Source organism: Monopterus albus, unplaced genomic scaffold (assembly GCF_001952655.1).
Source record: "Monopterus albus unplaced genomic scaffold, M_albus_1.0 scaffold35.1, whole genome shotgun sequence".
In the NCBI taxonomy this organism is placed as follows: Eukaryota; Metazoa; Chordata; class Actinopteri; order Synbranchiformes; family Synbranchidae; genus Monopterus; species Monopterus albus.
Genome location: NW_018127915.1, coordinates 1,143,836 through 1,146,527, shown reverse-complemented (window position 1 = coordinate 1,146,527; position 2,692 = coordinate 1,143,836). Strand labels below are relative to the sequence as shown.

General features: G+C 37.9%; 1 protein-coding gene across 1 annotated transcript in view; it reads left to right on the top strand.

Moving 5' to 3' along the window:
- The window catches only part of cacna1ha (calcium channel, voltage-dependent, T type, alpha 1H subunit a), a 148,670-nt gene that overhangs the window by 118,787 nt on the left and 27,191 nt on the right, over positions 1–2,692 (top strand).

The window sequence follows — 2,692 nt, the reverse complement described above, 5'->3', positions numbered from 1 at the left end:
TCCCAGTTTGACCTGAGGTAGCCCGTGGCTACATCTACTGTGTGTTTGCGCATGTCTCAAGCAGCACTTAGACAGGAAATCCATGCCTCAAGTGTTACAGTCATCAGTGGAGAGAGGTGGGAGGACTGAGGGAATCAACACATTGTGTAGGGAGAAGAAGAGGGAGGAAATGTAAGCAGTGTAAAGTCACATAAACACAGGTATGCAATGGTATTTTTGAAAATGTAAAGGATGAAAGAAGAAACAGATGGAGCTGAGAAGAGAGGCATAAAGTATGAAAGAAGCATATCCAGAGGGAGAGACTGAGCAGGAGACAGAGAAAATGCATTAGATCAATAGAGAGAAAAGAGCCTTGGGAGGGGAAGAAAAAAGGTGGGTTAGCTGGGGGGGGCAGAAGGCAGAGAGAGAACAGACACAGTGGAGGCAACGTGGTGCCAGGTTGATTGTGAAGGAACACAAAAGCAACATCATTGTCATAGACTTACCTGTTCTACAATGCTCTCACACACATTCAAACATAGCTGGCTGCCAACACAAGCTTAATTAAGTGCAAATGAATTAGGACCTTGCTGGAGTGAAGAGTTACTGTGTGACACATGATGAAGACTGAAAAGACAGCGATGACAAGGAGGGGTGAAAAAAAGAGGTGTTAAACAGTCAATACACTTCTGATGTGCACAAAGTCAATATGGACCCTTTGGGGAATGAGTGTAACACTTCACCTTAAGCACATCAGCTACTACTACTGCATATTGAAGATCACAGAGATTAAATGGACTAAGAGCAACAGTGTTCCCGGGAATACTGTATATAGCGGCAAGAAAAGGTAATGGCACTGTTTGCATTTTTCTGGTTTTCTGCATAAATTGGTCGGGATGTGTGATCTGATCTTCACCAAAGTCACAAAAATCTACAAAACAAAATTCCTAAGCCGATAAAAGACAGATAGTCATGATCTCTTGTGTCTTTATTGAACAAACCCATTAAACATACAAGATGATGATGGAAAAAGTAATGACAACTCCAGGCTTCTGATGTCACTAATTGTCAACTGGAGTCAGCTGTTAGAAAACCTGGAGTCCAGTCATAAACACTGTTTGAGTGCCATTACAGTGCCATTACTTTTTCTTGCCACTGTATTTATGTCCAGCACTCTCACATCTAATTGTAGTGTAAATGTATTCTAATCTAACCTAATGTGGTAGAACATAGTTTAGGTTTTGGATGAATTTGAACAGATATTTACTTGCCAGACAAATATGTACCTAAAGGAAATTTGCCTAAAGATTTTGTGAGAATGCAAACAGTCTGCAAGGAGTCGGAGTCAGACAGCTCAGATAAGTAGGCATGGAGATTTATTTGTGACAACGATGTTCATGAGATTATAAAAGACAATGAAATATGATGACAACCATTGTTTATAGTTTGAGGTATTACATAGTGTTGTAAACAACATAATCGTGTGTTGAATATGCTTTTGAAGAGCTGATGCTTCACAGTTCTTCCATGCTGATTTTAAGAGGATGTAGTCATAGAATGGAGGGAGTGAGTCGCCCAAGATCTCATACGAGCTCACCGCAGAAACCAGTTTGTTTTGGCTTTCTACTGAAAAAAGACTTTAACACTCTGTGCTGAATTTCACTAACATTATATTGTTCCAGCCTTATCTTTATAATATAATGTGTCACTGTCCTCATCTCTTTTTCTTGTGTTTTTTAAAGTATACCCAATTTATATTGTCTTTTCTTGACACAGACAGTTTTTTACCCTGCCTCATGACGATGCAAACTTGACAATAAATTGCACTGTGTGAGAAATTTGCTGAGGAATTCAATGCTAAACAAGTATGCCTAAGGGTGTCCTTTCATCCTTTTCAAAATCCTATCTATCCTTTTATATATTGGCAATAAAATCTCTCTCAATATTGTGTTGTGTGTCCAGCCACTATAACCCAAATGAGAGATGAGAGGAGTTGATAAAATCTTGATACATTCATCTGAGTCGCCATCAGTTTTCCTGCACTCACTGCAATAAGTCTAATGAACAGCGGCCAGTGCTTTGTAGCAAATGATTTACAGATTTTGGTTTTGCCCTGTGCTCTGCCTCTCAGGCTGCCTTGTTGGTGGAGGTTATTAAGGCTGATTGCAGACAAAAAAGAAGACGGGGCTGAAAAAACAACTTCTACTTTCTAGATTTTTTCAGTTAAATCATCTATTGTTATTTTCAGTTTATATTTTCCTTTAAAAGAATACTAGAACTGAACATCAGTCAGAGAGAGGATGCAAGAAATGAAGGAGAAGAGTTATATAATTAACAATACAGCAGCAATAAAGCAAACGGCCAATTTAATCATAGTTTGAGTACAGGTACAGTATAAATGCATCATATGACATGTATAACATAAGATACACCTGTCAGTGTGTCATTATATGTGGCTGTACCTTATATATATATTTTATTTATCCTTATTATGATGTTATTTGTAATATTTCAGATTTTGAGATATTAGTATTACAACCATATAGATTTGCAAGTATTACCGTCCCAAAAATCTCAACTGTAAGATGGTTGCTTGGATCCATCGTGAAGAGATTTTCATCACGACATAAAATATTCATTTAGTTCCTGACAATGAAACAACTGTGCAACAAACGAAAGTCTGATTAAATTTGAACTTTGAGCATGTCTTTCC